The sequence below is a fragment of the Takifugu flavidus genome, chromosome 19 (assembly GCF_003711565.1).
Source record: "Takifugu flavidus isolate HTHZ2018 chromosome 19, ASM371156v2, whole genome shotgun sequence".
NCBI lineage: Eukaryota > Metazoa > Chordata > Actinopteri > Tetraodontiformes > Tetraodontidae > Takifugu > Takifugu flavidus.
In genome coordinates, this window is record NC_079538.1 from 4,890,566 (window position 1) to 4,900,227 (window position 9,662).

General features: G+C 47.4%; 1 long non-coding RNA gene across 1 annotated transcript; it reads right to left on the reverse strand.

Annotated features, from left to right (window-relative positions):
- Positions 1-5,350: 5,350 nt before the first annotated feature.
- Positions 5,351-6,568, reverse strand: LOC130516234 (uncharacterized). The gene is made up of 2 exons (XR_008947393.1): positions 6,065-6,568; positions 5,351-5,656 (listed from the first exon to the last, which is right to left on the reverse strand). It is a non-coding gene; the product is annotated as an uncharacterized LOC130516234 (long non-coding RNA).
- Positions 6,569-9,662: the final 3,094 nt, after the last annotated feature.

The following is a 9,662-nucleotide window of genomic DNA, read 5'->3' on the forward strand; positions in this document are numbered from 1 at the left end:
GTTTCGATGATGCATAAACATGTTAGCTTTAGCCAGATTTGCGTGCATGCTTCTGACCTCCACAGCACAATAAAAAATTCAGTGCTTGCCCCTCTTAAAAAAAAAATGAGCAGCTGGTGGAGGACCAAGCCCTCCTCATGGCCTGCAGGATCTATATTCCAAATCCGGTCAGTGAGTGGTGATTTGTCAATGAGTCGGCATTCGCAAGTATCCATCTCTTCGTGTCTAAACAGGCTGTCACTCACTGTGCTGGTGCTTCCTGTTTACCTGTCCCGTTGACCTCCCCTTTGGAGAGCCACTGGTGCTGAGTGCTTGGGGCAGCCCCGAGGACAAGCACTGACACGGCCAGCTTCAAAGTTAAGGCAAAGTTTACCCAGAGTTGAGCTTCCACAGGCTGCCCCGCTGTCCACCGCGTTTGTGTGTTCAGATAAGAAGGCTGCTTCCTGGTCCAAACATACCCAGACAAAAGGAAAAGAAGAGCAGAAGGCCAGAAAAAAATGGGGCCGGGAGGTAAACAGTGAAGTGCTATCACAGGTATCATTGTTTGAAAAGTGACTCAGTCGTTTGGAAATGCTGGTGGTTGTGCTAAAGTTTGCGCTAGGATTTGCTTAATGGATACCGAACGTTGTTCATTCATTGCTACTGAATACAATAGGCTTTGGTGGCATTAAATTTTTAATTCCATGTCAGATTCATGGTGGTTTTACGTAATGGCCCGCCAAGTCAGTTTGGAGGGGGACAGAAAATGTTGTGAGCCAAGCGGTTGGGGCTGAGAAGGTCAAGAAGGATTTATTTGACACTACTGGTCGATAACAAAGCATATTTAAAGAGGAGTCGGGGCTTCAAAGCGCTAACATCACTAGTTCAGATTGAAACTGGTACAAATCGAGTAACTAAAAGGATGTTGATGTCCAACCTCATCTTGCTAAATAATCCATTGAGATTTGTTTGGATTTCAGATTTAAACTGCTTTATTTTATATGGAATTTAATTTAGATTGTGGTCAGAGCTGGAGTTGGAGCTGGTGGAGCTAGCCACTTTACCCTCCCTGACTTTGGTCATTAAGAAACGCCAAATGGTGCATTTAGAAGTTAAAACCAGTAGATGTCTGGCCCCAGTATGCGACCATCATCAGATCCTATGGAGTCCGAAGTTGACCGCCCTGTGAACTGGGAACATAATGGCCGTTCTGTTTCTGCCATCTCTCAATGTAATGGTACTGTAAACCAACAGACCAACAGCCCCTTGAGCCACATTGCCTCGTTGCCTTGGTATTTCTACAACAAATTAGCGAGCCAAACTTAAATATTGGCTCGTCTGTCAACGTGATGGGTGAAAGGGAAAAAGAGGCAATTTAGGACTAATGTATTTCAATTAGTGGCTAACTTTTGAAGGAAAAACGGACTTCCGCACTCACAGACTTGGGTCATCTGCGGTGGGTGTTTGGGGTTAAGGGTGACTGTAAGAATAAATAAGGCCTTGTGGCTATTAGCAAATGAGCAGTAATGCGTGCTGAATGGTGCTGATAATGATGCAGTGGACAGGACAGTGGAGTTTGATTGGACTTGCTCTGTGAATGGGCTCTAGTACACACAGGAAGCGCTTGTTTGTTCCATGCAGCGACGTTTCCCGTTGGACCGGCTGTGTGGGTGTGTGTACGTTTTCCACTGTGATAATCAGGACAGGCGTGTGTGTGCGCCTGCCTCGCTCCTTCATTTTCCTCCTCGGGCTGCCGGTTCAAAGCGCCGCAGTTCGACAGGGCGGAAGCCTCTCACTCCCAAGGATGAGATCACCGTGCGCCCAACCAGGGACTTCCTCCCCACACAGGAAGTGGAGGCGCAGCTGAGAGGGAAAGGGCTCTTCCTCTGCCATCACCCCCCCTCCCGTTCCTGCTCTTCCTGCGTCCTCCTCCATGATCCGTGTTTTGTCTCAGGATCGGAGAAACGCATCGCTCGCTCCCGCTCCACTCTCTGACCAAGCAGGAAGTGCGGGCCATTTTGTTTACATAACTGAGGTCCTGTCTCCCGCCAAAGTCGCATAAAGACCTCTGGGAAAGGGGATTCCCCAGACTTCATATCCTCACATTTGTGAATTGCACATCCATCACGTACAGAGAGACGTGTTGGGAGAGAGACCTAGAAGGGAAGAGGAGAGAGGGAACAGAGGAACATCTGTGCCAGTGTTGATTGCCCCTTCCTGAGATGTTTTTTTTCTTTTCACTCCACTTGCAGGAACCACCAGACGTGTAAAAAGCCCCCTGTCATTTGAACTTTGCGGCTTTTGACTTGAGCATTGTCCGTCCCCGCATGATTCCAATCGTCAACATTTGTGGATTCGGGAGCAGGAAAATATGAATGCCAGTGTTGATGATTTTACACTGTGTCTGCTTGTGTCGCATTCTGGGGGGAAAGATGCGTGCTCGTGACGTTCATGTGATGATGAGGGTCAACAGAGAAAAGGTTGTCTGAGCCCCCCCCCCCCCCCATCCCGTCCAGAATACTTGAGACTCCCAGTAGCCATTATGGCACGATTGGAAGCTTGTGAGTTTGTGGAAAGGAAGTGAGTATTTATCCCGCTGGAGGCAAGACTGAAAGAAGCCAGTGCTTGTGCTATGTGTTCTAAATAGGCAAAACCATTGATTCCCAATCATGAACAAATACCATAACCAATTAATGAATATGGAATCTTCAGTGAGTGGACTTTTGTGTCTACTTGTTTTCAAAATTGTGCAGGAAGGCCTTTTTCCCGTTGTCACTCTATAGTCAGTTAGTGTTTTTGCTTGCTGTTAATGGACCCGGGATATTCTATGCCCTTGTTTGCCTTGTTTTTAAGGAATTGCCATGAAGGTGTTGCTCCCTGGTTACCAGAAGAATTGAATCGTCTATCGGCTGGAATGGCCACTCATAAAACCTTCCCTGCATCGCTGCTGTGTCTGTGAAATGTTTGCATGCAGCACGCGTGTCCCTTCAGTTAACTGGGGAGCCTGTCCCGGTTGTGACTTCGCAGCCCCGCTCACACAGTGGAGTGTTTGAGTGGCTGCCATAAGGACTGATGGCCTCAGGATCTGTTGTTGGAGGTCAGTGAGTACAAGAGGTGACAGCTGTAGAAACGCTGGGAGCCTGGTGCAGCATGAATACTGGCGATTATAGCCAGCATCACATGCACACACACACACACATGCACAGGCCGATCTGATCCTTATCTAAAGAATACATTGTTTAGAGGTCGCTGGAGCACCGCCTCACAGGATATACTACTGTTAGTACGTGTGTCTGCTCTTTGATTGTACAACACACCATCAGAATGTTGACGACTGGTGTTCCACTCCTGACTCTTAGGAGACTCCTCGATTCGCGTGCACTCTCTCTTGCGTGGGTGGTGTTGGAATCAAAGAATTTGCTTTAGGTTTATCTTTTAAGTCACTGTCACTGTGTGAGTAATGCTGCTGCAGCCACGAACAATAGATCCTCTAAAATTAAGAACATACCCACTCCGAGTGACTCATCTGTACTTGCAGATATCTTTTCTTATGAATGTAGTGTCAGAGGTCATGCAGCGGGACTTTATGCAGGCCAGATCATAGAAAATAAAGATTAATGCTATTCTGTTTTTCTTGACTGGACAACATTCCAGGTCAATCCAGGGGAAGTTTATGATTAATAAAAATGCTTTTGATTCTGGGAAGTACATAAAAGGTGATGGTCTTATCGGTAGCTGTGGACAAACATAAACTTTCGATAAACTTTTGATTCTGACCATTTTCTCCTGAAGACAGCCGGAACTCGGCATATGGTCCGTCTCCACGTACTGAAAGGGTATTTTAGCCTTTTAAATGTGAGACCCCTGGCCTCTGGGGAGGGTCTGGAGCCGCTGACCAGGATGCCCAGCAAGAGGTGTTGCAGCTGGGACAGTGCTCTGGAGAGATGCTGTGGTGTTGTGGGGAGCAGCTGTTGTGTTTTAGACTATCAACAGTATTGAAGGAGGAGTTAGGCCTGGTACGTGGCAACCTGAGCCAAGTCAGCTCTGAGGTAAGGGGGACTTTAACTGACCCCCCATATTTGTTAGAACCTTACTTACACATACAGCCAGAAGATTGCAAGTCTGCTTCAACCCCTTCATTGCTATCACCGTCAGGGTTTTGGATCTCTTCAGCCCCCTCCTCCCCTGTCCTCATTCTCATGGGAACTTCACTGCCTTTCATTGAGCCGCCTGGTTCACCTCTCAGTGCTGGCCGCTCTGGGGTAAACTCCAGAGGTCAAAGGTCACAGGATCACAGGCTCCACAATGCCTCAGATTGTTGATTGTTGATGCTTAAGTGGGTGCTAAGAGGAGGGGTAGACCTCAGTGTGTGTGTGTGTGTGTGTTTTCATTTGTATTTTCTTGATTGCGCTTGTATTTATGCTTGTGCGTACGATCGCATGTGTGACCTTGAGTGTGTCCGTGGCTCTCTTATTTTTCCCCTTGTGCATCCTGACAGGTTTACGGGTGTGCTTATGCAGACTGACACATTGTGTGCCGAAGGAGGAACCTGATTGGCCGGACCACCGTGTTAGATGAAACTTGATGGACTGCAGGCTCTCTAAGCTCCTGTTGATGGGGATTTGGGGGCCTGTCTTTGGGGGGGGGGGTTCAATTTCCTCCCCCTGCTCGCCTGTGCTGTTTGGATAGCTTGGCTCGGGATTGGAGGGAGGTTGTGTGACACTCCAGTTTACCCAGTCACTGAGAGTCTCTTGAGAAAGTGGTGTCTGATCTGTGACACACCATGACTCGACACAGGAAGAATGTGGCACAGCAGAAAGCTGTCAGTGTGTCTGTCAGCCAGGATCTACGTCTGTCTCTCAGCACTGACTGTCTTTATGACAGCCTTTGCCGATGAGCTTCCCCGTTCTTCTTCTGCAGGCACCACCAGTCCAACGACAAAACGACAAATAACTACTTTATGGAAATTTGTTGCCAAGTGGATCGAACTTGTTCGGCACCAGCTTGTGTGATCAGGGTGCTCAACGAGGAGGTTCAGGCTGGTCAGTGGTTGTGGTAAGAGTTGTAATTGGTACTCTGCTTGGCGTTGTGTGACACCATTTCCTGTTTGGAGATTAAGAGTCATAGAGAAAGCATGAGGCACATATTTTATTGGGAAGCAAGTGTGGTGCTTGAACCAGAGATAAGGAAACAGAACACTGAACCACATCCCCTTTACTCCAAATGTACGTCATGCAGCTTGGCAGAAAGAGGCCTTGTGCACCTCCCTTCGGCTCTACCTTTTGAGAACCAGTTTTCAAACACCTCCTCATTCATCAGGTTCATGCCAAATCATTGTGTTTTAATAGTTACTTTTAAAGATTGTGGTACCTTGCATTTTTTAAATTCCCACCGAATAACTAACCTGAGGGCAACAGAGTCATTTAAAGGGGCGTGATGAGAAACAGAGCGGCATCCGTTAGGTGACTCATATCCAGTGTGGAGCCTTGTCTTTTGATAACATGATGAGTAAATGCTAAACCTTCTGTTCTCTGTAGCTGTTGCTCTTCACCCGCAAGATGATTCCATCACCTGGTATTATAGAAAAAGCTTCTCATGTCTTCTTGATGGCGGTTTGCAACGGTGGGTGGCCCCTGCGGATGGATGGGTCAGGCCTGTGGCTGCCACCTCTTGCCTGCTAGAGGTGACAGAGTGAAGGGGTTACACAGATGTCAGCCCTAATCACACATTAACTCAAAAGCAAAGATGGCATCTCCCAGTTGTAGCTGGAGACTGAGCAATGTTTGATTACCTACCTGCACTGCACTCAGGAGCCGGATTGTGCAAATATTCTCACGATTCTGGAAGGGGGGCCATGTTACACCTCATCAGGAATCTTAATTACTTCTGTATTGTTTGTCTTGTTTGTTTGTTTATCCTCTTGGAAAGCTGTGATAGGGATCAGGGAGGTGTTGTCATCTAATTGACACCCAAGCTGCTCACCTCCTCATTACCTTTAGCTATCTCTCTCTCTTTCTCTCTCTCCCTCTTCCTCCCTCTCTCTCTCACCTAGCCGTAAAATGTAGGAAAGTCTTTAAAGCCTCACCCGATTTTACTGTGTCGTCCACTTCACCGCGCACAGATGTTCAGGGATGCTTCCTGGGTCATGCGGCCCGTTATTGTTCTTGGAAAACCCCTCTTGATGAAGACGTGTGTTGCCTGGAGTCTCGTTCTAAAATTAGCGGAAGGAGCCGAGAACAGGAAGAATAAAAATTAAACGTCGGGTCGCCTTACAAAAACACATTTTCTCCAGCAGAGCGTTCTGCTGTTGGCTGACCCTGTTAATGGCTCAACAGTAAAACACCTGTGATCCAGAAAGGCATTCGGTTCGAAAAAGTCCTTCGTTAAATAGTGACTAAATGCTAATTATGAGCGGCGCGGTCACACAAAGCAGCATGCGGAACATAAATGTCGGCTGGTTGCTTTCAACTTGAAACTCATCCGGTCTGAGTCAAAGGCTATCATCACGTGACTAATAATTCCAATGATTACTATAATGAAGCTCTAATGAACTAATAAAGACGAATGAGTTCCTCTCGTAGACTAATTGTTTCAGTTCAGCCACAAAACAGCAGTAAGTTGAACTTGTTTTACTTGTTTGGCAGCAGTTTCTCGCAGACAGCTCTAAAAACTCACAATAGTGGAGTAATGAAATGGATTTCCTCTGTTTTGGATGATTCTATGAAGCGTTATTCCACGACAACCGAGAAAATCCGACCGAAGCCGCCCCATGCTGTGACTGAGGATATCACATCTGCAGCCTGTGAGACGGCTTTGTTAGAATCGGATGCCAACGGCATAAAAAACTCTAAATCAATCCACTTAAAAAGGATTTCCATATCTAATGACGGACGCTTTTTCCCCGGAGTATTTTAAGACAACGAAATCCACAAAGCCCAAAAAAGGAATGATCATTTTAATTTCATTTTGTTTCAAACATTCCAGTATTAATCATTAATGGCCAATCAATTAACTGTAGCTCCTGATTCATTTGCCTTCGATGCACCAGTGTAGTTCCAGTGAAATCAAACGCACATGTATCCGCTGTGACAGATGACTGATGTTCACAGAACTGTTGCACAGGACAGACCGTTACATGTTTACTTAGAAACAGCAGCGAGCAGAAACCCCAGCTAGGCCATGGGTTTATGTCACTGAAAATACATCAGGAGACAACAGATGGCTGGTTTACAAGAGCACAAGTGCCCGACATCAGCTGCAGGAATATATGAATGAGATAAAGAGTAAACGTTTACGCCATCATTATCTGATTTCTGGAGTTATCCGATTCTTTAAGTAAATGAGTGACGGAAGCCGCATAATATGACACGTGTTAAGTGCAAAACACCGTGTAAGGGAAAGAAAGCTGCTGAAAGTCGTGAAAACCCCCCTCTGGAGAGAAGTCTTTCAGCTTCCACATGCCCATCATAACCTTAACGTTCCAAATGTACCAGTCTGTTATCACGGTCAGTCTTTGTTGTTGACAGCTCTTAGATAAATTACACTGATAAAAATATCTGCCGAACTCATGTGGAAGTGTCATCTGTGGTCACATCTGATCCCATTTACCCCAATCTAAGTGCCCTCACCACCCTGTCCTCTACCTCCTGCTCTGCAGCCTCTGTCCCCCTGAAACAGTGGTACTTGTCAGGACTTGTCCTTTGACCCTTCTGCTCATCTGGGACTCTGAGAGCCAGGCAGGATATTAAACTGCAAGCAGGTTTGTTTGGGGTTGGTCTCCCTGGAAAAAAGACAAGAAAACTTCCAACCCCCCCCCCCCCCACCCCCCACCACCACCACCAGTAAAATGTCCACACATTGAGTCAAAGCTGCAGGCATTTTAATTATTTTATTTCCTAAAACATCTGGAAGGCCTATCCTAACCTGGGTTCACTGACTAGTCCTCGAGTGAGTATCCAAGGGTTTTTGCGTAATTGCAGATTAGCTCCATGTTAGATAAGATGTGACGGAGGATAAGAAGCACAGCTTCCTTTGAGATGGACAGCTCGGCTTATCGCGCCTCTGCCCCTCTTTTCCCATCCCATTAGTCTTCCGTCTCATCTGCTCCCCTCCAGGTGTAAAGCATAAGACTGGGCAGAAACCAGATGCCACTGGTGTTCCAGACGTTGCTCACACCTCAGGACTTCTGCTTCTGCTTCGCCCCGAGAGGAATATGAAAGCTAGGAGCGCTTCTCCAAGGCTTATCTGAGCCTTTGATCTATATTCGTTTATTTGGGCATATATCAATCAGCCTCCACCTTCCCCGACCCTTTTCTTCCAACCATGACTTCCTGTCCGCCCATACTACCCACTTCGGCGGCTCACGCTGCACCGGCACTTCTGGATCATAGGTCAGGGGGCAGGGGTCGAGCCGAGAGCGTCGTAACGATGTCCAGACTCGGGGCAACTGACCGATCCTGCTGAGATGTGCATGAGTGTGTGCGTGAAGGCAGTTAAATGGTTGAAAGGAAACTGTCCATCAATGTGAAATCTGAAAACAATTTGACTGCATTAGGCCATTTAAAGCGTCTCCACTGATTTCCCTATTGGCCTCTTGTCGGTGCACTCACAGACACACACGCGCACACACACAGCAGTGTGTGTTGCGGAGGATCAATGCACAGAAGGCCTTTCACAATTATGCATTCACATGTCCATTTGATTCTTCATTTACACATTTGTTTATTCATTTATTCCTCTGCCTCTGACTCGCTTTTATCCAGCTGTCACCGTGCAAAAAAGTGACGAAATCTGACCTCTGCGCACGCATCCGTGTGCTGTGCGCATGCCGCCCATCGCTGTGGTCGGACTGCAGCACGGAGTGTTACCAGGTCTCCGCGTCTTTCTCCCCTCTGTTCTTTGTCGATTGTCCGGCTGCACATAATAACGTGATTGATAGCTTGTTTGCTTTTCGGAGATGTCAGATCTGCAGCAGACCTGTGTAACATCCACATTTCTGGGACGACTCGGGACATGGTCTACCTGAACGAATGGGCCTGCTTGGTCCAGTCATCGCCCCCTTCTTCCCCCCCTCTACTGGGGATCATGAATATATTTCCCTGTGTACAGCCCGTGTTTATGCATCTCAACCCAAGGTTGTGACTCACACCCTCCACTGGCACAGTTTGTCGACTTTTGCTCCACGATCAATGCCCTTTTCCCCCCTGTCTCCGAAATGCCCTCGGATTGCTGATGCGGTGTTCCCCCGCCCCACTTCCCCATCAAAGAAGCCCTCCAGTGCTTCCTTTAATTGTACCATCTAATCTGACTTAAACACAAGGCTGATAATAGTTCTGTCTGTGTGAAGGTTAGCATTAGAACAGCCCCTGATTCCTCCTAGCTCTCTTATTATCCCCTCAGCCTCAGCCGCAAGAAGCTAAAGCTCCGACATGCTCGTTTCAAACGCTGCCAGTTGCTCTGTGACTCATCTAGTTTGAGAAACATTCGAGGAGAATGGAGCCCCTGTTTTGGTATGTCAGCGTGCCGCTATGGCTCCCTGACAGATTGCCGTGAGACGTGAAGGCGAATCTCCCCTCCACACTGTGTGAGTATGGAAAACACACACCCCTTCACCCCAAGCTATGCAGCTCCACCGAGTTCCCATGGAGCTGCTGTGACCGTCCAAATTAGACGGCATATTTGAG